General features: G+C 43.9%; 1 protein-coding gene across 1 annotated transcript in view; it reads right to left on the bottom strand.

Moving 5' to 3' along the window:
• Positions 1-26583, bottom strand: part of Sgf29 (SAGA complex associated factor 29) — a 56304-nt gene extending 29721 nt beyond the window's left edge. Inside the window, exon 1 of the mRNA XM_038315258.1 lies at positions 26406-26583. The gene's annotated coding sequence lies outside the window, so the exon portion shown is untranslated. The remainder of the gene's footprint in view (positions 1-26405) is intronic.
• Positions 26584-27889: the final 1306 nt, after the last annotated feature.

Raw genomic sequence — 27889 nt, 5'->3', positions numbered from 1 at the left:
AGTTAACAAGCATGCATTTCACAGAATCTCAAAAACCAGGTGGACCTCACAAGGAGGCGCCTTAGGTCTCAGAGCGGGCATGGCTGTGAAGCTCCCCAGCAGATATCGGGAGAATTAACTAAGAATCAAACAAAATTTTAAGAGGTTTTCATGCACTGACTATCTTTCTTAAATTTAACTAGTTAAGCTAGAAGTTTGTGATTAGTAATTGCAGAAAAAGCAGCAGTGCTGTTGTACTTTCTGAACACTTTTGCTTCCTTCCCCAGCGGCTAGGAACACAGCCTTGGAAACCAATAGTAACCTGCTGGCCTGGGAGGAAGAGGACCGCGCTTGATTAGCATCAGGTCTAGCTCACTGAGTTAAAGAATCTCTTTGGAGACTTTGCTTCCAGGTCTAGAGGGGTGCCTGCCAGCACCCAGGTGAGAAGAAATTTTTTCTCTGAGGCTGGTTTAGCAACTCAAGCCTTTTTTTCTGTATTTCTAGGGGTAAAGGCATAAACAGATAATTTCCTGGGCTATGATCTTATGTTATTTGAAACCAAGGTGAAAGGTAAATACAAAATATTAATAGCTTGTTAGGTTAGAGCAAACGGCCAGTAGATTACACCTTCCTGAGTCTGCTGCTAGAGAACTCAGGGCCACCCAGTCCTGTTTATCAATAAGAGCAGACATGCTGTCTCTCCCGCTCAGTGCCTCCCGCTTAAGGCTCCTTTCTTCCTTCCTTTCTTTCTTCCTTCCTTCCTTTCTTCCTTCCTTCCTTCCTTCCTTCCTTCCTTCCTTCCTTCCTTCCTTCCTTCCTTTCTTCGTTCATTTTTGTTGTTGTTTTCGAGACAGGGTTTTTCTGTAGCTTTGGAGCCTGTCCTGGAACTAGCTCTTGTAGACCAGGCTGGCCTCGAACTCAGAGATCCGCCTGCCTCTGCCTCCCGAGTGCTGGGATTAAAGGCCTGTGCTACCACCACCAGGCAAGGCTCCTTTCTTGTCTATGAGTCCTGTCAATAAGAATAATCGTGGGAGACTAGTTTTATGTAGATTTGACTATTAGAACAAAAGTTTGGCTGAGTGAATGCTTTCACACCTGGGCGCCATGGTGTGTGAGAAGATATACAGTCAGTTGCTCGTACAGGAAAAGTCAGGTTTAAAGAATGATCTGTACACTGCTGGAATATTATGGAAGGGGAAGCGTTATGATTTCACAAGATTTCTACAGAATTGACAGTGACTAACCAAAAGACAGGTGTTCCCGAGGCTTTGCAAGTTAAGAGTATATACTCCTGTGGATTTGTCTAATAGATCTATCTGTCAGCTATACATTTACTGCACAATACTTGTGGGCTCTCATCAATAAAATGGTAGATTATATATAAAAATTTAGAGTAACAAAGATAAAATAGGTAATAGAATACTGTTTCTAATTTTGCCAAATAGAAAAACTAGATATTGTAACTACAATTCTTGATAACTATTTTTGTTGTGTATAATCTCACTATGTTAAAGTTAAAACCTTTTTTAATTAGAAAGGGCGCAACTCAATGGAATAATCCTCTTGTACACTGTAAAGACTTGTCTCTCAAATTGGTTTAATAAAACACTGACTGTCCAGCAGCCATGCAGGAAGTATAGGTGGTGCGAACAAACTTAGGGTGGTGGGAAGGAGATGGGCAGAATCAGGAGACGCTAACCAGATGCTGAAGAAGCAGAAGATGGATGTGCCATGTTAATAAAGGTACCGCCACATGGTAAAGTGTAAATAGGAATATGGGTTAACTTAAAATGTAAGAGCTAGTTAGCAGTAAGCCTGAGCTATTGACTGAGCATTTATAATTCATATTCAACCTCTGAGTCGGTTATTTGGGTGGTCGGGACAGAACATCCCCTTACAGTCCAGATTTGTCAACTGGTAGATTCGTTAATTAAAATAGTTCTACAATATGATTAGGCCCTTGGACTTCTTTATACAGAATCAAAGAGGTATTACATGACTTTAAAAATTATTTCTATATAAATCATTCAGGATTATAATTTAGCTGTAATAGAAGAAATTATAAAAATGGGACCTAAAATAAAATAACTGGTCCCCATTCTCATTTCCAGGTTCCTTCTATAAAAGAAACTATGTCAACCATCACAGACCTTTGGCCCTTCTACTTCTGCTAATTGCTAATGGTTTTATATCATTGATGTTTTAACTAAATTATAATTCCTGTCTGAGTACCATTAAGCTGATGATGCTAAAATCCCAGTATCAGTCTCTTGACCCATCTTAAGGATTTGAGATGGAGCCAAGCTTAAGTGGGGGAGGGGAATGAAGAGGTTAAGCTCTCCCACTCACACAACTGAGTTTAGGTTTCAGTTCTCTGAGAAGGGCAAAACAGTTGTCTCTCCCAAAAGGGCCATTTATCCATATGCCATTGCATTCAGGGATGAGGCCTGAGCCAGCCTCACGTCTCAGGACAAATCCAGTAGGCCCTTCTGAGTCATGCCCAAATTTGCCCAAGCTTGTGCAAGTATGTCCAAAAATGATAAAGCTAAACCTCAGTCAAATAAAAGTATACAAATGTAACTGCTGCGTGCTTAACCAATTAAGTTTGGAATGACTTAACCACTCCTGAAACTCCGCTAGCTGTGCTTAAAAAGAACCTGCATGTTCCTCTCAGGGTGGTCGCCATTTTGTACAAGTGAACGACCCACATGCATGCTGAAATATTAATAGACATTCTTTGCTCTTACATACTATGAGTTTGGGGGTCTTCCTTCAGCATTTCCTCAGACCCTACACACCTATATTATACTTAATCTCTTTGTACTCCTGAATAATATTCTGTTATTTGATATACAACATTCTATCAGTTTGTCAACTGATGGACATTTGATTTGTGCTCACTTTTTGGCTACTGCAAATAATGAATCTATGAAAACTTGTGTAGAAAAAAAATACAGTTTTGTTATTGATACGGTAAAAACAAACCTTAGAATTAAAAGCAATGTTGTGGCCGGGCGGCGGTGGCGCACGCCTTTAATCCCAGCACTCGGGAGGCAGAGGCAGGCGAATCTCTGTGAGTTCGAGATCAGCCTGGTCTACAAGAGCTAGTTCCAGGACAGGCTCCAAAGCTACAGAGAAACCCTGTCTCGAAAAACAAAAAAAAAACAAAAAAACAAAAACAAACAAACAAACAAAAAAACCCAAAAAGGAATGTTGTGAGGCTAGACGCACCGAGGAAGCTAAATTAAAAGGTTTCCTACAGGGTAGGAAATAGCAACTGATCAGGTAAGAGCAAGGATAGAGCTGATCAATAGGCAACTATAATTTAAGTTGCCTCACACCTGGGCCACAAGGAGCTGGGCTGCTTCTGCCCTGCTCCTGGTAGGAACAAAGACTGGGACAAGGTTTAATTGCACTTCCTGCTTAGAGTCAAAGGGCCTGGATTCTCTAACATAAAATCCTCTAAAATCTCCAGAGCAAATCCATTAGTCCGCTCCCTGCCTTGGCGCCCACTCCAATCTCTCTTTGTGGTGCTGTTTAGTTTACTAAGCTCTGTTGTAGAAAACTATTTTAAGATGTATTGGTTTTGTTTATGATGCATTTGTTTAACTCTGTGAAGCTGTATTACTGTGCTTGTCTAAAACACCTGATGGTCTAATAAAGAGCTCAACAGCCAACAGTGAGGCAGGAGCAAGAATAGGCAGAGCTGGTGGGCAGAGAGTACAAACAAAGAAGGAGCAAGCAATGAGAGAACAAGGGGAGGAGGACGGAGGACTTCAGGGGCCAACCACCCAGCCACACAGCAATCATGGATTAAGAGTAAGATTTACAGAAGTTAAGAGAACGGGAAAAGCCCAGAGCCAAAAGGTAGACAGGATAATACAAGTTAAGAAAAGCTGGCTAGAAACAAGCCAAGCTAAGGTTGGGTATTCATAACTAAGAATAAGCTTCCATGTGATTTACTTGGGAGCCAGGTGGTAGGCCCCTCAAAAATCAAAAAGAATAAAACATCACACAACAAAGTTCTCCTTCGCTAAATAAACTTCTGCCTAAACTGCATTTTGATTGAATGTTCCTGGTCCCACTCAGAGCTAGCAGCTTTCCAAGTTACTTGGTATATGGGCCAAAGTCACACACTCAAGTGGGGAATGTGCTATCTTCAGAATCCAAACAGCCCACTAAGCACTGTGCTTTTCTCTGGTGACAGGAGGGGCCAGGTTCAATAACTTACCCTTCACCTGGGAAGGAATGTCTCTGCATGCCTGATGGAGGAGAGTTATCTGTCTATGTTACTTTCATTGGTTAATTAATAAAGAAAACTGCCTTGGCCCTTTAAGAGACAGAAAATTAGGTAGGCGGAGTAGACAGAACAGAATTGTGGGAAAAGGGGTAGCAGGCAGTGGGGAGACGCTTCAGGCAGTCGCCATAGTGAGTCTCCATGATTCTCCTCTCTGAGATGGACGCAGGTTAAGATCTCTCCTGGTAAGCCACACCTCGTGGTGCTACACGGATTACTAAATATGGGTTAAAGGAAGATGTGAGAATTAACCAATAAGAAGCTACAGATAACGGGTCAGGCAGTATTTAAAAGAATACAGTCCCGAGTGGCGGGACACAGCCCACCGCCTCCTTTCTACAGATTGGCGCTCCAACATGGTGACTAAATCCACTTAAAAACCTGAGAGGGACCTGAAAATCTGCAGGAGGATCCATCGTTCTTTGGGGTGAGTGAGGAGTGAGTGCCCGAACCGCGGCAGCTGCCCGGAGAGGGACCACCGACTCTCCACAACCCCCCCTGCCACCAGCACACTTCCTGCTCTTCCTGCAGGGGTTATTCTCCCCGGATACCGCCTCTCTCTCCCTGTCCCTTCCCAGCTTGCACCCAGAATCCTCCCCCCCTCCCCCTTCCTCATCCTCCCGTCTTTGGGGCCACAAAATCCCACAGCTCAGCCTGTTTGGGCTCTGGGGACCTGGAATTGAGTGCACCCAGGCCGGTGGGAGGTCCCCTCCTTCATTTGACTGCCCGGAGCAAGGTAGGCCTTTGTCTGAGAGCTGCTTGGCCTGCAAGGGGACCTGAAAGTCTGCAGGAGGATCCATCGTTCTTTGGGGTGAGTGAGGAGTGAGTGCCCGAACCTCGGCAGCTGCCCGGTGAGGGACCACCGACTCTCCACAACTCCCCCTGCCACCAGCACACTTCCTGCTCTTCCTGCAGGGGTTATTCTCCCCGGATACTGCCTCTCTCTTCCTGTCCCTTCCCAGCTCGCACCCAGAATCCTCCCCCCCTCCCCCTGCCTCATCCTCCCGTCTTTGGGGCCACAAAATCCCACAGCTCAGCCTGTTTGGGCTCTGGGGACCTGGAATTGAGTGCACCCAGGCCGGTGGGAGGTCCCCTCCTTCATTTGACTGCCCGGAGCAAGGTAGGCCTTTGTCTGAGAGCTGCTTGGCCTGCAACGGGACCTGAAAGTCTGCAGGAGGATACATCGTTCTTTGGGGTGAGTGAGGAGTGAGTGCCCGAACCGCGGCAGCTGCCCGGAGAGGGACCACCGACTCTCCACAACTCCCCCTGCCACCAGCACACTTCCTGCTCTTCCTGCAGGGGTTATTCTCCCCGGATACTGCCTCTCTCTCCCTGTCCCTTCCCAGCTCGCACCCAGAATCCTCCCCCCCTCCCCCTGCCTCATCCTCCCGTCTTTGGGGCCACAAAATCCCACAGCTCAGCCTGTTTGGGCTCTGGGGACCTGGATTTGAGTGCACCCAGGCCGGTGGGAGGTCCCCTCCTTCATTTGACTGCCCGGAGCAAGGTAGGCCTTTGTCCGAGAGCTGCTTGGCCTGCAACGGGACCTGAAAATCTGCAGGAGGATCCATCGTTCTTTGGGGTGAGTGAGGAGTGAGTGCCCGAACCGCGGCAGCTGCCCGGAGAGGGACCACCGACTCTCCACAACTCCCCCCTGCCACCAGCACACTTCCTGCTCTTCCTGCAGGGGTTATTCTCCCTGGATACTGCCTCTCTCTCCCTGTCCCTTCCCAGCTTGCACCCAGAATCCTCCCCCCCTCCCCCTTCCTCATCCTCCCGTCTTTGGGGCCACAAAATCCCACAGCTCAGCCTGTTTGGGCTCTGGGGACCTGGAATTGAGTGCTCCCAGGCCGGTGGGAGGTCCCCTCCTTCATTTGACTGCCCGGAGCAAGGTAGGCCTTTGTCTGAGAGCTGCTTGGCCTGCAAGGGGACCTGAAAATCTGCTGAGGATCCATCGTTCTTTGGGGTGAGTGAGGAGTGAGTGCCCGAACCGCGGCAGCTGCCCGGAGAGGGACCACCGACTCTCCACAACCCCCCCTGCCACCAGCACACTTCCTGCTCTTCCTGCAGGGGTTATTCTCCCCTGGATACTGCCTCTCTCTCCCTGTCCCTTCCCAGCTTGCACCCAGAATCCTCCCCCCCTCCCCCTTCCTCATCCTCCCGTCTTTGGGGCCACAAAATCCCACAGCTCAGCCTGTTTGGGCTCTGGGGACCTGGAATTGAGTGCACCCAGGCCGGTGGGAGGTCCCCTCCTTCATTTGACTGCCCGGAGCAAGGTAGGCCTTTGTCTGAGAGCTGCTTGGCCTGCAAGGGGACCTGAAAGTCTGCAGGAGGATCCATCGTTCTTTGGGGTGAGTGAGGAGTGAGTGCCCGAACCTCGGCAGCTGCCCGGTGAGGGACCACCGACTCTCCACAACTCCCCCTGCCACCAGCACACTTCCTGCTCTTCCTGCAGGGGTTATTCTCCCCGGATACTGCCTCTCTCTCCCTGTCCTTTCCCAGCTTGCACCCAGAATCTTCCCCCCCTCCCCCTTCCTCATCCTCCCGTCTTTGGGGCCACAAAATCCCACAGCTCAGCCTGTTTGGGCTCTGGGGACCTGGAATTGAGTGCTCCCAGGCCGGTGGGAGGTCCCCTCCTTCATTTGACTGCCCGGAGCAAGGTAAGCCTTTGTCCGAGAGCTGCTTGGCCTGCAAGGGGACCTCACAGTCTGCAGAAGGATCCATCATTCTTTGGGGAAGAGATGGGCAGGCGCCAATGCAGGAGCTCCTCCAACAACATGAAAGGCAACATGACATCACCACAAGCCAGACATCCCGAAACAACAAGAATTGAACACCCTACCCCAGAAGATATAGAAGAAACCGACATTAAACAGTACTTTATAAAAATAATAGAGGACCTTAAACAGGAGGTAAAAAACTGCCATAAAGAAATGGAGATGACAAACAAAAAGGTAGACGAAATAAATAAATCTCTCAAAGATACCCAAGAAAAACAAGAAAAACAAGAAAAAGCAATCAAACAGGTAAGGGAAACAGTACAAGACCTGATAAATGAAATGGAGGTATTGAAGAAAACACAATCTGAGGGACGACTGGAAATGGAAACTCTGAGTAAACGAACAGAAACTTCAGAGACAAGTATTTCCAACCGAATACAAGAGATGGAAGAAAGAATCTCGGACTCTGAAGATACTATAGAAGAAATAAACTCACAGATTAAAGAACTAAACAAATCTAACAAATTCTTAACACAAAACATTCAGGAAATCTGGGACACCATGAAAAGACCAAACCTAAGAATAATTGGGGTAGAAGAAGGAGAAGAATTACAACTCAAAGGCCCAGAAAACATATTCAACAAAATTATAGAAGAAAACTTCCCCAACCTAAAGAAGGATGTTCCTATGAAGGTACAAGAAGCCTACAGAACACCAAATAGACTGGATCAAAAGAAAGCATCCCCACGCCATATAATAATCAAAACACAAAACATACAGAATAAAGAACAGATATTAAGAGCTGCAAAGGAAAAAGGTCAAGTAACATATAAAGGGAAACCTATCAGAATTACACCTGATTTCTCAATGGAAACCATGAAAGCCAGAAGAGCTTGGATAGATGTGCTACAGACACTTAGGGAACATGGATGCAAGCCTAGACTATTATACCCAGCAAAGCTTGCATTCACCATTGATGGAGAAAACAAGATATTCCAGGACAAAAACAGATTTAAACAATACGCAGCCACAAATCCAGCCTTGCAGAAAGTAATAGAAGGAAAATCACAAACCAAGGAGTCCAACAACGCCGACAATAACTCAGGCATCTAGCGACCCTTCACCAGCACAACTAGAAGAAGGGAAACACACAAACTCTACTACTAAAAATGACTGAAGTTAACAACCACTGGTCATTAATATCACTTAATATCAATGGACTCAATTCACCTATAAAAAGGCACAGGCTAAGAGACTGGATACGAAAACAGAATCCAACATTTTGCTGTTTACAAGAAACACACCTCAACCACAAAGACAGGCACCTACTCAGAGTAAAAGGTTGGGAAAAGGTTTATCAAGCAAATGGCCCTAAGAAACAAGCGGGTGTGGCCATACTAATTTCCAACAAAGTTGACTTCAAACTAAAATCAATCAGAAGAGATGGAAAGGGACACTTTATACTCATAACAGGAAAAATCCTTCAGAATGAAGTCTCAATCCTGAATATCTATGCCCCTAATATAAAAGCTCCCACTTATGTAAAAGAAACACTTCTAGAACTCAAGGCAGCCATCAAACCACACACACTAATAGTTGGAGACTTCAACACTCCTCTCTCACCAATGGACAGGTCAATCAGACAGAAACCTAACAGAGAATTGAAAGACTTAATGGAGGTAATGAACCAAATGGACTTAACAGACATCTATAGAACATTCCACCCAAATAGGAAAGAATATACCTTCTTCTCTGCGGCTCATGGAACCTTTTCGAAAATTGACCATATACTTGGTAACAAAGCAAACTTCCACAGTTACAAAAAAATATTAGTAACCACCTGTGTCTTATCGGATCACCATGGATTAAAATTAGAATTCAACAACAATGCTACCCCCAGAAGGCCCACAAACTCATGGAAACTGAACAGTCAACTACTGACCCACACCTGGGTCAAGGAAGAAATAAAGAAAGAAATTAAAGTCTTTCTTGAATTTAATGAAAACAAAGACACAACATACTCAAACCTATGGGACACAATGAAAGCAGTGCTAAGAGGAAAGTTCATAGCACTAAGTGCCCACTTAAAGAAAACGGAGAAAGCACTCATTGGTGACTTAACAGCACACCTGAAAGCTCTGGAAAAAAAAGAAGCAGACTCACCTAGGAGAAGTAGAAGACTGGAAATAATCAAACTGAGGGCAGAAATCAACAAAATAGAAACACAGAAAACAATCCAAAGAATCAATGAAACAAGAAGCTGGTTCTTGGAGAAAATCAACAAGATTGACAAACCCTTAGCCAATCTAATCAAACGGCAGAGGGAGAACACGCAAATTAACAAGATCAGAAATGAAAAGGGGGACATAACCACAGACACAGAGGAAATTCAGAAAATCATTAGATCTTACTACAAAAGCCTGTATGCCACAAAATTGGAAAATGTAAAAGAAATGGACAGTTTTTTAGATAAATACCATATACCAAAGTTAAACCAGGACCAGGTAAATGCTCTAAATCGTCCAGTTAGTCGCGAAGAATTAGAAACTGTTATCAGAAACCTCCCTACCAAAAAGAGCCCAGGACCAGATGGTTTCAATGCGGAATTCTACCAGAACTTCCAAGAAGACCTAATACCTATACTCCTTAAGGTATTTCATAATATAGAAACACAAGAGTCACTGCCAAATTCCTTCTATGAAGCTACAGTTACCCTGATACCTAAACCACACAAAGACTCAACCAAGAAAGAGAATTACAGGCCAATCTCACTCATGAACATGGACGCAAAAATTCTCAATAAAATACTGGCAAACCGAATCCAAGAACACATTAGAAAAATTATCCATTACGATCAAGTAGGCTTCATCCCAGAGATGCAGGGCTGGTTCAACATACGAAAATCTATTAATGTAATCCATCATATAAACAAACTGAAGGAAAAAAACCATATGGTCATCTCATTAGATGCTGAAAAAGCATTTGACAAAATTCAGCACCCTTTTATGATAAAGGTCTTGGAGAGATTAGGGATACAAGGGTCATTCCTAAATATAATAAAAGCTATTTACAGCAAACCGACAGCTAACATCAAATTAAACGGAGAGAAACTCAAGGCTATCCCACTAAATTCAGGAACACGACAAGGCTGTCCACTCTCTCCTTATCTCTTCAATATAGTGCTTGAAGTTCTAGCAATAGCAATAAGACAACATAAGGGAATCAAGGGGATCCAATTTGGAAAGGAAGAAGTTAAACTTTCATTATTTGCAGATGATATGATAGTATACATAAGCGACCCCAAAAACTCCACCAAAGAACTCCTACAGCTGATAAACTCCTTCAGTAACGTGGCAGGATACAAGATCAACTCCAAAAAATCAGTCGCCCTCCTATACACAAAGGATAAGGAAGCAGAGAGGGAAATCAGAGAAGTATCACCTTTCACAATAGCCACAAATAGCATAAGATATCTGGGAATATCGCTAACCAAGGAAGTGAAGGATTTATATGACAAGAACTTTAAGTCTTTGAAGAAAGAAATTGAAGAGGATACCAGAAAATGGAAGGATCTCCCCTGCTCGTGGATTGGGAGGATCAACATAGTAAAAATGGCAATTCTACCAAAAGCAATCTATAGATTCAATGCAATCCCAATCAAGGTCCCATTAAAATTCTTCACAGAGATTGAGAAGACAATAATCAACTTTATATGGAAAAACAAGAAACCCAGGATAGCCAAAAAAATCTTATACAATAAAGGTACTTCTGGAGGCATTACCATCCCTGACTTCAAACTCTATTACAGAGCTACAGTATTGAAAACGGCTTGGTATTGGCATAAGAACAGAGAAGTTGACCAATGGAATCGTATAGAAGACCCGGATCTTAAACCACAAACCTATGAACACCTGATTTTTGATAAAGGAGCCAAAAGTACACAATGGAAAAAAGAGGGCATCTTCAACAAATGGTGCTGGCATAACTGGATGTCAACCTGTAGAAGAATGAAAGTAGATCCATATCTATCACCATGCACAAAACTCAAGTCCAAATGGATTAAAGACCTCAATATTAATTTGAACACATTGAGATTGATAGAGGAGAAAGTGGGAAGTACTCTACAACAAATGGGCACAGGGAACCGTTTCCTATGCATAACCCCAGCTGCACAGACTTTAAGGGCAACATTGAATAAATGGGACCTCCTGAAGTTGAGCAGCTTCTGTAAAGCAAAGGACATTGTCACTAAGACACAAAGGCAGCCTACTGACTGGGAAAAGATCTTCACCAACCCTGCAACTGACAAAGGTCTGATCTCTAAAATATATAAGGAACTCAAGAGACTAGACGGTAAAATGCCAATTAACCCAATTAAAAAATGGGGCGATGAACTGAACAGAGAATTCTCAACAGAAGAAGTTCGAATGGCCAAAAGACACTTAAGGTCATGCTCAACCTCCCTAGCTATCAGGGAAATGCAAATCAAAACAACTTTGAGATATCATCTCACACCTGTCAGATTGGCTAAAATCCAAAACACCAATAATAACCTTTGCTGGAGAGGTTGTGGGGTAAGGGGCACACTCATCCATTGCTGGTGGGAATGCAAACTTGTGCAACCACTTTGGAAAGCAGTGTGGCGGTTTCTCAGGAAATTCGGGATCAACCTACCCCAGGACCCAGCAATTCCACTATTGGGAATCTACCCAAGAGATGCCCAATCATACAACAAAAGCATATGCTCATCTATGTTCATAGCAGCATTATTTGTAATAGCCAGATCCTGGAGACAGCCTAGATGCCCTTCAGTGGAAGAATGGATGAAGAAACTGTGGAATATATACATGCTAGAATACTACTCAGCGGTAAAAAACAATGACATCTTGAATTTTGCAGGCAAATGGATGGAAATAGAAAACACTATTCTGAGTGAGGTAACCCAGACCCATAAAGATGAACATGGGATGTACTCACTCATATTCGGTTTCTAGCCATGATTATAGGACATCGAGCCTATAAGTTTGGGATCCTTGAGAAGATAATAAGAAGGTGAACTCCCAAAAAAGATATAGTAATCCTCCTGGATATTGGAAGTAGACACGATCGCCAGGCAAAATTGGGAACTTGAGGGTTGGGCAAGACTGGGCCAAGGGAAGATGGGGAGAGAAAAGTGTGAAGGGGAGAGCGGGGGGAGCTCGGAGGAATGGGGTGCTTGGGATATAGGAAGGGTGGATATGAGAGCAGGGAAGCATATATCTGAATTTAAGGAGCTACCTGAGGGTTGTCAAGAGACTTGACCCTAGAGGGGTTCCCAGGTTTCCAGGGAGACGCCCCCAGTTAGTTCCTTGGGCAGCTGAGGAGAGGGAGCCTGAAAAGGCCAGTTCCTATAGCCATACTGATGAATTTCTTGCATATCACCATAGAACCTCCACCTGACGATAGATGAAGAAAATGACAGAGCCCCACCTTGGAGCACCGGACTGAGCTCCCAAGGTCCTGATGAGGAGCAGAAGGAGAGAGAACATGAGAAAGAAAGTCAGGACCGTGAGGGAACCTCCAGCTGGCGACAGATGGGGAAGGTGACTGAGCCCCACATTGGAGCACTGGACTGAGCTCCCAAGGTCCCGATGAGGAGCAGAAGGAGCGAGAACATGAGGGAGAAAGTCAGGAACGAGAGGGGTGCGTTCACTCATGGAGACGGTGGGACAGAACTAATGGGAGATCACCAACTCCAGTTGGAATGGGACTGATGGATCATGCGACCAAACCCGTCTCTCTGAGTGTGGCCAACAGCGGGGGCTGACTGAGAAGCAAAGGACAATGGCTCTGGGCTCTGATTCTTCTTCATGGACGGGCTCTGTGGGAGCCTTCTCAGCTTGGTCGATCACCTTCCTGGACCTGGGGGGAGTTGGGAGGACCTTGGTCTTAGCATAGAGTGGGGAACCCTGATGGCTCCTTGGCCTTGAGAGGGAGGGAGGGGAGGTATGGGTGGAGGGGAGGGGAGGGAAGGGGGAGAAGGAGGGGAGAGAAAGGGGAGAAGGAGGGGAGGGAGGGGGGAGGAGGAGGGAAGGAGATGGAAATTTTTAAATATAAAAAAAAATAAACCATGAGGAAAAAAAAAAAAAAAAAAAAAAAAAAAAAAAAAACCTGAGAGGGCTTTAAATAAAGGAGAGAGAGAGTTTAACACAGCTTTTTACTGTTTGCCTGGACGTGCCGTAGAGAGATTTCCTGTTTCGGCAATAGCGGCAGAAAAAAAAAGCTGAGTCATTTTAAAACGCGGCTTCCTGGTGCTGTGCCGCCAGTGCAAACTCTGGCTATAAAGCATTTCAGTGGCTTTTATGGGCCTGGATATTTGTGTTCCCGCTTGGGATAGGAAGGAGAGTGCTCTGAGACCGTGCCAATGGCTCCCTGCTCCCTGCCTGCACCTGGGCAGATGGCGGAATCAGGCTTAGGCGAGCAGGAGAGCATGGCGGATTCCTGCCACAATACAGAGAGATGTTTTCAGACTGCGTGGTGCTCTGCGCATCAGATTTGGCTATAACTTGGATGAAAAGAGTTTTTCTGTGCTGCACGCTCAGTCTCAGAATTAAGCTGCTGATTGCGGCTCCAATGTGGACTGCTATGTGCCTGGAACTGTGTGCGGCTCAGGGGCACCAAATGACTGAGGCAGGAGAGGCTTTGGCTCTGCTCCGCCATGCTGAATTGTGCTGATCTCAGGCAGGAACTATTGTAATTACCATGATAACAGCGCAGTTAAGGTTTAGACTGGGCTGGAAACAGGCGGTACCATATTACCTCTACATGGCGCAACTTAAGTTTTTAAGAAGTGCTTAGCATTTTAAGAAGTGCTCCTGGATAGTAAAAAAATTACAGATTCACAATAGGACAGATTCAGACATAAAAGACTTTTAAATGGGTCACAGTGTCGGATGAATGTACGTAGGCTTGAGAGAAAAGAAAAAATATAAAAAAGTTAATGCCTTAAAAAAGGGTAAAGTCTTTAAAGAGACAGAGTACAGATAGTTATAGATTAAAAGAAGTAAAGTGATAGAGTAAAAATAAGCCACGTAAAAATGGAAAATTCACAGAGAGTCTGGATTATGTATTTTATTGTGTTTTCTTTGAAATTTTTGACTGTAAAGGAGCTAAATACAGAGAGACATTTCATTATATGGGCTGCCAGTCTAGACCAGAATGGACATCTTAACGGTATGACTTCAGGATTTGGATCTAAGAACATGATGCTTTGGAAAAGAGTTTCTTCTTTTGTTTTCACAGAGGACGAGACTCTGTGGATTGCTTCTATCCCAATATGGTATGATAGACCACGCCCTCCTGAAAGGTTGCTGTGAACATCTTCAAAAAATTACTTCACTCAACTGCCAACTGAGAGGAACAGGTTATACCATGAAAGACCTAAATTACAGCGCCCCCATTCAGCAGGAAGCAGTTTGGAGAGAAATAACTGCGCCCATTTTCCCAAATATTGTTTATAAATATTCTTTTACATTTAAAGGGGGATATGATATAGAGATGAATAATTTACAATGGTATGGATTTTAAGGTCAATTTGTTATATGTGTATGTATTTCTGATCTTGATTAAGCTATTTTGATTGTGTAGTTCATTTTTAAAACTGTAATGTATAATTAGGAAATATAGGTTGTTAATGGATAATCATCGATAATAGTCAAGCTTGTAGTCATGTTAGTTAGATTTTCTAGATATATAGAGGTATACTTTAGTTAAATAGGCATTCTTCATATCTTTCAATAGTCAAACTTGTAGTCATGTTAGTTAGAGTTTCTAGATGTGCATAGATATATTTCAGATAGGCATTCTTCATATCTTTCAAAGACTGCAGAATATGGCATTTAATGTTTTAATAACTTAGGGTTTTTCATGACAATGAGACACGTCTGCTCCTGGCAGCACCAATCTACTTCAAGAGGAAGATGGGCATCGAAGAGGCTACTTATGGAGTTTGTTAGCCATTTGGGCAAGAAACTGCTCTTGCCTGGACTGTTGCATAAACTGGACACAAGGAACCCACAGAAAGAGGACTGCTGAACTTGCCTAAAGGTGAGATGGTCTTTCGGGGTTCCTGATTCATTAAAGAGTCTGCAAGACGTTCTACAGGACACAGCAGAAAGTGACTGAACTGTTTTTGGAATTTCCTGCTTCATGGAAATGTCTGCTGGATACTTATGGGCCTGTAGGCTGAAGATGGATGCCCCAACAGTACACAGGAACTTTGGGTGACTGTCCAGGCAGCGAGTTGTCTCTGTCATTTCTAGAGTTTGAAAGCTGCATATTTCTTGTTTACTTAGGTAATATTATATCCTTCTGGAGTCTTTGATGGAGTTGAAGAATAAATAGTTATAGATTTCCTTAGTTATGATAAAAGATAAAATAGATATAAATATTGTAACTGTAATTCTTGCTTGATAACTCTTGTTACATGTAATTTTACTATATTAAAGTTAAAGCCTTTCTTTTTTGTTTAAACAGAAAAAGGGGAAATGATGGAGGAGTGTATATGTGTTACTTTCATTATTAATAAAGATACTGCCTTGGCCCTTTAAGAGAACAGAAAATTAGGTAGGTGGAGTAGACAGAACAGAATTCTGGGTAGCAGGAGTGGGGAGACGCTTCAGGCACTCTCCATAGTGAGTCTCCATGCTTCTCCTCTCCAAGATGGACACAGGTTAAGATGTCTCCTGGTAAGCCACTCCTCATGGTACTAAATAAATTACTAAATATGGGTTAATCAAGATGTGAGTAAGAGGCTGAAACTATGGGCCAGGCAGTATTTAAAAGAATACAGTTTCCGTGTAATTATTTTGGGCAAAGCTAGCCGGGTGGCGGGACACAGCCCCGCCGCTTCCTTCTACACATGCCTCACACCATTGGACTCCTAAGAATTTCACTATGGTGGAAGGCCCTTGAATTTGGGTTAGATTTATTTCCCATCCTCTGATTGCACATATGGGTTACCAATGAGTTCTAAGTGGTTGCTATTGCCTGTTCTAATCAGCAAATGTCATCAATACAGTGCATCAATGTAATAAGCTGGAGAAGGGACAGATGAGCAAGATCCCCTCTAAGTTATGATAATAGGGCAGAAATAAATCTCTAAGGTAAAACTTCTGAGATATACTGCTGGCCTTGCCAACTGAAAGCAAATTGTTTATGGACAGGACTGAGAAAAAGGCATTTGCTAGATCAATGTGCATACCAGGTGCCAAGAGATGAGTTAGTTTGCTCAAGTAAGGACAGAGATTGAATTCATCCTTAAAGGAGACAAGACCTAAGAGACCCCAAAACATTTGCCACACTACGAAGCCAGAATGGACTTAAACGCACAGCTCTGCCTTAGCCTTCCAAGTGCTGGGATTACAAATGTGACACTCACCCAACCTGTTTTCTCAGATAAGATCTTTATTATGTTTGTGGACCTTAAAACCTTTGAGATGAAGCAACCTACCTAGCTCAGCACCCAAGGAGTCAGTATTATGGCGTGCACATGACACAGCTTACACAAGGCTTTGTGCTGACATATTTTTATTTTCTAGGTTTATTCACAGGAATGGAATTATTGACTCCTTTGGATTTAGCTTTTTGAAGAATGGCCAGATTATTTTCACAGTGGGTGGGCCATTTTACTACCAGCAATGAGATTCTAGAGTGTCTGCACCTGTGCCAACATACACTGCTGTCCTTTTGCTATGGTGATCCTAGTGACTCCGACACGGCATCTCACTGCTGTACCTGTTTTTGTGCAGCGTAGGGACTTTGTGATGACTAGGGCCTTGCGCAATCTGGGCAAGTGCTTTATCACCTAACTACTTCTCTGGCCCTGGCTGCTTTGATTTGCATGTCCCTGGTGGCTAACGATAACAGATATCTATCCATGTGAGTAGTGATAATTTGTATTATCTTCTTTTGGCAAACTGCCCCTTTTCCATTAATAAATTCATTATTTCTCTTTTTATTACTGAATTGTGCTCTTGGAAGCACATGTCTTAAATATTTAGGAAGCACAACTTCTTTTATTCTAGAAACACGAGTCTTGGAGACATGACTTTAACAAGGTCTGCAAGATAATCTATTTTCCTCCACATTTATGACACTATTTTTTGTTTGTTTGTTTTTCAAGACAGGGTTTCTCTGTGTAGCCCTGGCTATCCTGAAACTTGTTCTGTAGAAGATCTCAAACTCAGACATCTGATGTGGGATTATCCCTCTGTATGCTGTGAATAGGTTTTATTACCATTGGTTAATAAAGAAACTGCTTTGGCTTGTGGCAGGGCAGAACATAGCTAGGTGGGAAATCCAAACAGAGTCAGAAAGAGAAAGAAGGCAGAGTCGAGAGAGACACAAGTAGTTGCTGGAGAAGATGTGAGGTCACGAGTCTCATGGTAAAATACAGAATAACAGAAATGGGCTAATTTAAGTTGTTAAGAGCTAGTTAATAATACACTTGAGCTAATAGGCCAAGCAATTTGTATTTAATAAAAGCTTCTGTGATTATTACTCAGGACTGGGCAACCAGGAAACGAAAGCACAGCCTCCAGTTACAGAGATCCACCTGCCTCTGCCTACTGAGTGCTGGGATTAAAGGCATATGTCATAATGCCCAGCACATTATTTCTTAATGGTAATTTAAGTGTGCTTGAGTATATGTATGTGTACCACATGCATGAAGGAGCCTTCAGTGGTCAGACGAGGTGTCAGAGTCCCTAGATTGGGAATTAAAGACAGTTGTTAGCTGCTATGTGAGTTCTGGGAACGGAACCCCAGTCCTCTATAAGAACAAGTGTTTCTAACTGCTGATCCACCTCTCCAGCCCTACAACACCACAGAATTTGCAGCACCACACAACTATTCATTTTCATATAAAGAAGAAAAAGAGCTGGGTATAGTGGCAAATACCTTACCCTAGCACTTTGGAGGCAAGAACAGGCAGACTGCTGTGAGTTCAAGTCCAGCCTGGTCTACATACTGAGTTACAGAACAGTCAGAGCATAGTGGGACCCTGAAATGTCCCCCCCCAAAAAAGAAAGAATAACAAGCCATGATGGTGTGTCTATAATTCCAACACACCGGAGGCGGGGCAGGAGTGACTCGAGCACAAAACTTAACTGGGGCTATTAAATAATGAGACCCTGTCCAAATTGGACCATTCCCAAAATTCAAATTTCAAAAAGTATAAAAAGTCTAGTTATGGGGCTGGAGAGATAGCTCAGCAGTTAAAAGCATTTGCTGCTTTTGCAGAGGAACTGGGTCAGTTCCAGTCCCACATAATGGCTCACAACTGTAACACTAATTCCAAGAGATCAGACATCCTCTTCTGGACTCCGAGGGTACCAGACATGTACATGATGCACATACATACATGAAGGTAAAACACTTATACATATAAATAAATCTTGGGAGGAAAAAAGTCCAGTTATGCTAGGCATGGTGGCAAGTTCCTTTAATTCCAGCACTCTGGAGGAAGAGATAGGCAGATTTCTGTGTTTGAGGCCAGCCTGGTCTACAAAGCAAGTTCCAGGTCACTCAGGAGAGTAAAGGTTGTAAAAATGGTCAGTAAGACTCTGGTTTAAAAAAAAAAATTCTTGTATTATCTAGAATCATAGGATGTAGTGAATCAGGAGCTTATAATAGAGATGACTGGGATAAATGTAAGAACAATCAACCTCCAGGCTCCTGCCAAAGCCTTAGGAACTAGTGGGAAAGAGGCTACCTGCTGAGTGAGAAAAAAGGAGAGAGGACAATGCCAAGAGATACCAGAAAGAAGGCTCAGGGTGGAAGGGTGAGTTAAGGGGGAAGCGAAGGTACAGTTCTCTGTGGCTGAAAGTGAGAAGTTACGGCAGTAACGCAGGAACACCAGTAAAACTGGGGTTTGGTTACCAGGCTGCAGATTCCAGCTCTTCCTTTAAGTTCAAGTTTTGCTGCAATTCAGCATTTTCCACAGGAAAGGAAATCGTGAAAGAAACATTTTCTCTCCTGTAAAAAGGTTACTTGATCATCTGTCACTCTGGTTACAGAGGACATCACTAGCATGCCCATGGTCAATGGAGCAACTGAAGAGAACACAGGGCTGTCGGTGGTGGCAGCAGGTGCCTTTAAACCCAGTATTAGGTAATCAGAAGCAGGATCTTTGTGAGCTTGAGGCCAGCCTGGTCTACAAAGTTACAGGACAGCCTGGGCTACACAGAGAAACCCTGTCTTGGGAGGGGGAAGGTCCTGCCCAAGGCCTTGGTTTGAGTTCCAGATAAGAAAACATAATTATGCTGACATACTACAGTTAATAAAACATTGTTTCTGGGGGTGCTTGTGAGGATGTGCCCAGAAGTGGTTATTATCCAAACTGCAGTTGTCAGGCTTTGGGCTTAGACTGGATCCACTGGGGCTTTCTTAGGCCTCCAGCTTGTAGATGGCAGAGCATCGGACTTCTCAGTTGACTCAACCAGGCTAACACACTCTTTCATGTACCTCTAAGCTGCATCCCACTGGTTCTCTATAAAACCTAACAGGGAAATAACGGCTGTTCCTTACTAAGCAGTACCACGTGCCAACTGCTTTCCTGTAGGCCATTTCCCTAATAACCCTGCAAAGGACTGTTCATTTAGTACTTGTGGGAAACTGGATCTGAAGAAATAAATTACCAAGGTTCACAAGTAGGAAGTGGCAAAGATGGGGTTCAAAACTTTTTTTTTTAAACTACAACCTAAGCCTGAATGTACAAGCGACCCTTATGATCACCCACATCCAACTCACAATGGTAAATGCTCACCAAACTGCCTTCTACTTGATAGGCTGTGTTCACAAAGTTTAATGAAACCAATTTGGTATTTTTTTTTAAACAAAGATGATCCAATTTAAAACCTTTGTAAGAATCTTAATACAGACATCGAGAAATTGGGGGAGTCCTCTGTCCCCACTTTTAGCTTCAGAAAGTTGGTACTAAAACTACAGATTCATCCGACCTCTCCTACTGAGCCCACACTATCCTAGGACACACTCAGTGAATCCAGGCCCTCTATAGCAAACAAGGGCACACTTTCCCTATTCCTTCTGTCTGTCTGAAGTACCTCTACTCTATAAAGTATCCTTTTCTTCCTTTTCAGGTCACTCTAATTTATTCAACTTTCAGGATTTAATTGCAGTTGTCAAAATGAACTTTTAGCAGGGCAGTGATGGTGTGGTAGTGAATGCTTTTAATCCTAGCACTCGGGAGGCAGAGGCAGGTGGACCTCCAAGTTTAAAGCCAGCTTGGTCTACAGAATGAGTTCCAGGACAAACAGGGCTATGCAGAGAAACCCTGTCCTGAAAAACCAAAATCTAATAAGAAAAAAACTTCTACAAGTAGAGCTTATCAATTATTTTCACACCAAGAACATGATGTTTATAAAAAAGTAGGGAAGAACAACTGTAGCGTGAACAATAAAAACCCAGAGACAGAAATTGGGGTTCAAGCCAAAAACAAGAAAAGTAAGGCAGCCAAGCCATTAGAGAAGTCTTACTCTACCAAGGGTGGGTGACCATAGACAAAGCAGACTAAGTCTCTCTCCTCCCATTTTATATTCCCTCTAGTGCTGGGATTAAGGGTTTATGACTCCTTAGCACTGGGATTAAAGGTGCAGGCCACCACCACCTACCTCTATTTGTTTCTGTATTGATCTTGTGTAGCCCACAGTGGCCTTGAACTCAACAGAGATCCATCTGCCTCTGTCTCCCAAATCCTGGGATTAATGATATTACCTGGCCTCTAGTGGCTTTAGCTTTGCCTCTGGTCTTCAGTCAAGATTTATTCATTAAAATACAAATACTATATACCACTACAAACAACACCGCTCACAGACAGCCACAAGCTCTTCTATTTACCCCAGGTCATGGCCATGACCAATCAAAACTTCTGGAAAGTTCCTAAGGCCTGCATATAAAAGTTATTCTTGTTTTGTTTTTTATTGTTGTTGTTTTGTCCTGGAACTTACTATGTAGATCTGGCTAACTTGGAACTCCCAGAGATTTACCCTCCCTCAGCCTCCCCAGTGCTGGGATTAAAGGTGTGTGCCACCATGCCCAGCTTATTTGTTTCTGAGGTAGGGTCTCACTGTGCCCAGGTTGGCACTGAATTCCTCAGCCTCCTAAACAAACTTCTATTCTTGTACTTGTCATTCATGCATATGATGAGCTGTTTCACTGACAGCTCTTCTACCAGATCACAAGCTCTGAGAATACAGGAGTGCTGCTCTAGTCTTTCTGATCGCATAGGCCTTGGCACACAGTGCTTTCAAATCAGATTGGCTGAACAGAGCTGAGTCCTGAACACTCTTTAGAGCAGTCTTTCAGCTTAGAACACTGCAACAGTTTGAAGCTAAGCTATTCAAGTTCTCCGGCTCCAGAAAAAGCTGGTAAACACCAACATCTTACAAGAGACTCTGTACTTCCCACATATGTAGAAGAGGTGCTGCCCCTTCATAATTCCACTCAGTAGTATTTAAAATTATCGAAGACATGAAGGGTATGCAGTAGTCAAAGAAAAGCAATGCAGAATGGATATTAAACAAATACAGCCACATGTCAAACAATGCCCGTACCCAACAGCAGACCAAATTTACGATAATGGTCTCATAAGATTATAATGCAGGTTTGTGTATTCAGCTCTAGCATTATATCTCCTCCTGAATATCTAGTATTATTAATATAATCTTAATATAAGATTATAATATTTATTATATTTGCCAGGTATGGGGCAGATGCCTTTAATCCCAGCACTCAGGAGGCAGAGGCAGGAGGATCTCTGTGAGTTAGCGGCCAGCCTGGTCTACAGAGGGAGTTCTAGGACAGCCAAGGCTCTTACACATAGAAACCCTGTCCCGGGGCTGGAAAGATGGCTCAGCGGTTAAGAGCATTGCCTGCTCTTCCAAAGGTCCTGAGTTCAATTCCCAGCAACCACATGGTGGCTCACAACCATCTGTAATGAGGTCTGGTGCCCTCTTCTGGCCTGTAGGCATACACACAGACAGAATATTGTATATAGACTAAATAAAAAAAATTTAGAATAGAAACCCTGTCCCAAAAAACAAACAAAAAAGATAATGCTCAAAAATATTTATAAGATTATAAGCTCAAAACTTCCAACAGCTCACTACTTTTTATCAAATATTTATTTACTGTGTGTGGGAATGCGTGCCACAGTGTTTACTGGTTTTCTTCCTACCATGTGGGTCACACGCAGGCTGTCAGGCTTAGTGACAAGCACCTTCACTATCTGAGTCATTTTACTGGTCCTCACCTAGTGTTTTTATTGAACCTTTTCTGTGTAGATACACAAATACTTTTCATTTTATGAAAATTACCTAAGCCGGGCAGTGGTGGCGCACACCTTTAATCCCAGCACTTGGAAGGCTAGTTCCAGGACAGGCTCCAAAGCTACAGAGAAACCCTGCCTCGAAATAAATAAATAAATAAATAAATAAATAGATAAATAAATAAATAACCCAGAAAATTACCTATACTATTTGTTATAGTAACACATTATGTATAAGTGTAGCCCAGGAATAACAGGTATGTAGTAAGCCACACAATCTAGGGTTGTATAAGAACATTCTGTAATGGTCATAGGACAAAATGAGCTTAGGCGGCATTCCCATCACTATGTGAGCATATGTTCCATGTATTTATTCTTATGGTGAAATCAGCACGAGAGAAGATAAACATGGAATTAGTTTTAACTTGACATCTAAGTCACTTGGGAAAAGAGTCTCAATGTCTAAATCAGGTTGCCTGTGAGAGATGATCTCGATTGTGTTAACTGAGATGGGAAAACCACCCTTTCTTGGTGGCATCATCCCCTGAGCTTAGGTCCCGGACTGCATAAGTGAAGAGAGAGGCCTGAATGCAAGCAGACGCTCTGAGTTCTCCTCTCTGCTCTTGACCGCAGCTGTGACTATCTGCTGCCCACAGCGACGGCCTACAACCCAGAGCGGTCAGCCAAACAAACCCTTCTCTTCCAAGTCGGTTTTTGTCAGGGTGCTTATCACTGCAACGGAAAGGAAACTATGCAACTGGATAAGTCAGAGTACAAAATGACAACATACAATTAGGTGCTGAGAAATTCTACCCTCAAAGCCTCAAGAATAACTATGTTCTAACACAATGATGGGAAGAGTGGGGGAACACCACAAACATCTCCCAAGTTCCTAGCCTGAGGATCTGGAGGAACGGGAACACTAGTGAAAGTATGAGCAGCATGCGAGGATAAGACTAAAAATTTCAGTTTGGGCCACATTAAAAATGTCTATTAGACATTCAAGAGGAGAGCGATGCTAGAGCTGGAGAGAAAAATCTGCAGCCCCATGAGACCAAGACAGGGGGGCATCATGAGTTCAAAGTCAGTCTGGACTATAGAGAGAGACCCTATCTCAAATGATGATGATGATGAGCTAGAGCAATGGCTCAGTGGTCAAGAGCACTGGCTGTTCCTCTAGAGACGCAGGTTCAATTCCTAATAACCACATTCCAGTTTCAGGAGCTCCAATAACCTTATATGGTCTCTGCATGTGGTATATAAACATACATGAGGCAAAATACTCAAATTCATAAAATAAAAATAATCTTTAAAAAAAATAAAGTGTTGCTGGGCATAGTGGCCCATGACTTTAATCCCAGCACTGGGAAGGCAGAGGCAAGCAGATCTCTGTGAGTTACAGGCCAGCCTGGTCTATATAATGAGTCCATGGACAGGTAGAGCTGCATAGGGAGACCAGTCTCAAGATAACAAATTAGAAACTATATAAAATTGGTAGGATTTAAAAAAAAAAGCTGGAGAGATGGCTCAGAGGTTAAGAGCATTGCCTGCTCTTCCAAAGGTCCTGAGTTCAATTCCCAGCAACCACATGGTGGCTCACAACCATCTGTAATGGGGTCTGGTGCCCTCTTCTGGCCTGCAGGCATACACACAGACAGAATACTGTTTACGTAATAAATAAATAAATATTTAAAAAAAATTGGTAGGAGGCTTCACCCAGCCCCTGGCATCCATGCGTCTGGGGAGTCTGGAATGTTTGGGTGGAACTTTCCATTCCAGGCCCCCTCCTCTGGGAGTTACCTCAGTCCAGATACCACCTCCAAGAAAGCCTGGGAAACAGTGACCCCTCCACAGGGAGGGTCAAGACCACTCCCATAGGCTACTTAAACTGCCCCCCAGAGAATGAACAAGTGGTCTTTCCAGTTTTCCTTTCCCCTCTCCCTTCCCGTCTCCATCCCTGGAAGGCCACCCGGGAGTGCTGGCATCCATTAAACCTCGGCTTTTTCTAATTTGGTTTGATTTGGTCTGATTTGGATTATTGCGTCGGCGGAGAGGTTTATCGGGCTGTAAAAACCTTTCAAAAATATTTTAATTAATAATAAAAATGCACAAACCTAAATCTCGAATTCAAGGTAGAATTGCTGGGGGATGTGACAGCCAGCACTAACCTGAAGGCAGTGTGTTATTGCCTGCTCTACCCCAGTCAACTACTGACACTTCCCCCAGAGTACCCAGACCTCTAATAATTTACACACAGCGTCCCTGTGACAGCCAAATAAACTGAATATGGTACTAGGCATCCCTTACGGGCCCTTTACCTTTTCCTGTAATACCCGTGAGATCCTAGTGGCCTGCTGGTGAGATAAGAATAAGATAATGGTGTTCCTGTCTTCTGCTTTTGTAAACTTGCTTATTGCTCTGGGATTGGGATGAAGTGGTCTTTTTATTACCATACAATGGGAAAGGGAAACAACTGAAGGTTGAAAATTTTTTTTGCCCAGTTATGGATTACGTAGCTGACTATAATGTACACCTTTGATATCCATCCACCTTTGTAAACCCTTCCTTTAGGCCCACTGGCATGGTATGCTGTTTGGCTCTAAGGTTGTTGTTCTTCTGCTAGTAGTAAGAATAAACTCATTTGAGCTGGGCGATGGTGGCACATGCCTTTAATCCCAGCACTTGGGAGGCGGAGGCAGGCGGATCTCTTTTGAGTTTGAGGCCAGCCTGGTCTACAAGAGCTAGTTCCAGGGCAGGCACCAAAGCTACAGAGAAATCCTGTCTCGAAAAAAACAAAATAAATAAATAAAATGAAAAAGAAAAAGAAAGAATAAACTCATTTAATCTAAATTTGAATTGAGTCTAAGTCTTTGGTCTTTCCCAGTGGATTTGAACACCACAACAGAATACCGAGGTAAGGGGCCAGTGAGATAACCCAGCAGATGCAAGAGCTTGCACCAAGCCTGACAACCTGAGTTCAATCCTAGAAGCCCACATGGCAGAAGGAGAGAACCACGCTGTCCTTTGAGCTTCACACAATGCCATGGCATGAACATGACTGCCCTCACACACACACACAAAGACTTTTAAAAGGTAGAAATGAAAGCCGAGCAATGGTGGTGCATGCCTTTAATCCCAGCGCTTGGGAGGAGAGGCAGGCGGATCTCTGTGAGTTCCAGGCCAGCCTACAAAGCGAGTTCCAGGACCGAGAGGACTATTATATAGGAACCCTGTATCGAAAGCCAAAAACAAACAAAAAAAGATAGGAATGAGAGTTAGCACCAGAATAAATGTCCTTTATATTGAAAGTGTGAAATAGATAAAGCCCAGGGAGTGAACAGAAAGAAAGGCAAGATGTAGGATTTATGTATTTTGACGGTACACCCATTGAAGCTAAAGAAACGGGGCAAGAGTTTTAGGCAATGAAAGAGGGTGTTACTAAGCCTTCATCACTGAACTAGGCAACCCAGAAGTCAAGGTGGCTTTGGTAGAGCTGTTTCTCTGGAATGACATGAGACAGGGCTTCTCTGGAGAGAGCCGAATAGAGACTGGTGGGAAAAGATGCTAATGAGTAGAAGCCGCCTCCCTAGGCTGCACGAGTGAGCTGACAGGTGAGTGAGCAGGAGGGTGGCTAAGTTACTATCGTGTAAATGTGCACATTCAGGGAACGTGTGGCTCAAGTCTATAATCTCAGCACTCGGAGCTGGGGCAGCACGACCGCGAGATCAAGGCCAGGCCGTGTGAGAGCGTCTCAAAAACCAACGAGCTTTTGAGCGAGCAGTAAAAAGTGCCGGTGACAGGGGAGTGGGGAGGGGCGGGCGGCACCCTCAGTCGAGGACCTCATCAAGTGACCGCCCCAAGGCGAGCCAGCTCCAGCGCCGGCCCACTTTGCCCGGGACGCAGGGCGCACGCGCAGACCCAGGGAGCCTGGGCGCAGGCCCCCCCCACAGCCCCGCCCCCTTCCCCGTCCAGAGCGCTTGCGCGTCAGCTCCGAAGCCGCCTCAGCGAGCCGGGCGCCGGGCAGGAACGCTGGCCCTTCGTTCCCGCGCTGCTCGGAAGTGTCTTGCCATGGTCACGTCCCACCTACCGAGTCTGGGGCGAAACAGCACGTCGCGCTGGTGACTGCGATGGCGGGAACAGGAGAGTCGCTGGAACGCTTCTTCACAGGGTACTATGGCACTTGTGTTCGAAGGTTCGCGGCACGTCAAGAACCACACACGCTGTTTCTCTTATGAGCGCGGTCGAGCGCAGCGGACTCCTTTGCGCATGCCCGATACTTCTCTGTGACGTGATGCATTGCACTCTGGGAAATGTAGTTTTTATTTTGACACCTGTGCCCTAAACTATTTAATCATGATTTAATAAATCACAGTGCTTGTTTGTTTCCTGTGTCTTTGCATACTCCCCTGAAAGCTTTCACATAAATCAAGAGAACCAAAAAGCATGTATGAAACCTTGCCTAGCATGTGGGAGGTGACAGGACCTCAGAACCTACCAGAAAAAAACAAAACCATCAGATTGTTGGGAAGAGGGAAAGAAAGCCACCAGGAGGCATATGAGGACTCTGAACTTTAAGCTAAATTTTGCTGTGAATCTAAAATTTATCCAAAAATATTTTTAAATTGCAAATAAGCAGTCTTGGGTTCAGAAGTTACATTTTTACAGAATCTTCCCAGGAAATGAAGAATGCGGTCATGCAAATATTTAGCTATAAAGGTATTCTTTGGGGCTGGGCGGTGATGGCACACGCCTTTAATCCCAGCACTCTGGAGACCTTGGCAGGCCTATCTCTGTGAGTTCAAGGCCAGCCTGGTCTACAAGAGCTAGTTTCAGGACAGGCTCCAAAGCTACCAATAAACCCTATCTCAAAAAACCCAAAAAGATAAAAAATAAAATAAAAGTATTCTTTGGAAGCCTTCCTAACTCGTGGCCTTAGCATGGTCCTGGTTTCAATCCTCAGGACTGCACCCACCCCAAGTATCTTTCCTAGTATTTTGTATTTCGTACATAACCCCTAAAAAGTCAAGATGGTTTGGTGGTTAAGAGCACTTGCTGCTCAATCATTAGGACCAGAATTAGAATTTTAGCACCCTGTTCCCCTTTTCCCCTCACTGTTCTCCTACTACCCTTTCCCCTCTCCCCCACGCTGCCAATTTACTAAGGTGACCTTGTCTACTCCTTCCCAGGGGGATCCATGTGTGTTTCTCTTTGGGTTTTTCTTGTTTCCTGTCCTCTCTGAGGTTGTAGCCTTTAGGCTGCTTATCCTTTGCTTTATGTCTAAAGTTAATGTATAAGTACATACCATAGTGTTTGTCTTTCTGTGTCTGGGTTACCTCACTCAGGATGGTTTATTTTTTTCTAGTTCCATCCATTTGCCTGCAAATTTCAAGATGTCGTTACTTTTTGCCACCGAGTAGTACTCCATTGTGTAAATATGCGACATTTAGTTTATCATTCTTTGGTTGAGGCGCATCTAGGTTATTTCCAGGTTCTGGCTATTTACAAATAATGCTGCTATGAACATGGTTGATTGAATGTCCTTGGGTATGATTGAACATCCTTTGGGTATAT

This window comes from Arvicola amphibius, chromosome 1 (genome assembly GCF_903992535.2).
Source record: "Arvicola amphibius chromosome 1, mArvAmp1.2, whole genome shotgun sequence".
Taxonomy (NCBI): domain Eukaryota; kingdom Metazoa; phylum Chordata; class Mammalia; order Rodentia; family Cricetidae; genus Arvicola; species Arvicola amphibius.
This window is presented reverse-complemented; position numbering and strand designations above follow the sequence as displayed.